We start from the raw sequence: 913 nt of genomic DNA, 5'->3' as shown, positions 1-913 counted from the left end.
ATGGGACCTGATCCTAGATCCAGTTCTGTTACCTGAGACTGTTTGTGAATATGGGACCTGGATCCTAGATCCAGTTCTGTTACTCTGAGACTGTTTGTGAATATGGGACCTGATCCTAGATCCAGTTCTGTTACTCTGAGACTGTTTGTGAATATGGGACCTGATCCTAGATCCAGTTCTGTTACTCTGAGACTGTTTGTGAATATGGACCTGATCCTAGATCCAGTCCAGTTCTGTTACTCTGAGACTTGCTTGTCAATATGTGTACAGCTCTTTAGTATCACAACTTTATTGATAGTTCACCTGAAATGATATTGTGATTTCCTTACCCTGAAGCAGTCTTGGGACCAAGTAAGACGGTAATCCATGCTGTTTATGTTTGTTTTACCTGGACACTGTCTCCAAATAATAAATATTGTTGTTGTTGTTGTTGTTGTTGTTGTTGTTGTTGTCCAAAAACCTTGCAAGTCAATGTCCTCCTCATGTCCTGGGGGTGAACTATCCCACAACCTTTACCCGGTGGGGATTGGCTTTTATAGACGAGGCTAAACTGTCTCTCTCTTTCTGTCTCTCTCTGTCTCTGTCTCTCTCTCTGTGTCTCTCTGTCTCTCTCTCCTGTGTCTCTCTCTGTCTCTCTCCCTCTCTGTGTCCCTCTCTGTGTCTCTCTGTGTCTCTCTCCTCTCTCTGTCTCTCTCCTCTCTGTGTCCTCTGTCTCTCTCTCTGTCTCTCTCCCTCTGTGTCCTCTCTCTGTCTCCCTCTCTGTGTCCCTCTCTGTGTCTCTCTCTGTCTCTCTCTCATGTCCTGGGTGAACTATCCCGTCAACCTTTTACCCGGTGGGGTTTGGCTTTTATAGACAGGGCTCATCTGGAAGGTTTTTACCCGGGTGGGGATTGGCTTATAGACGGGGCTCATC

Source organism: Oncorhynchus nerka, unplaced genomic scaffold, assembly GCF_034236695.1.
Source record: "Oncorhynchus nerka isolate Pitt River unplaced genomic scaffold, Oner_Uvic_2.0 unplaced_scaffold_3664, whole genome shotgun sequence".
NCBI classification, from domain to species: Eukaryota; Metazoa; Chordata; class Actinopteri; order Salmoniformes; family Salmonidae; genus Oncorhynchus; species Oncorhynchus nerka.
Note: the sequence above shows the minus strand (reverse complement) of the source record.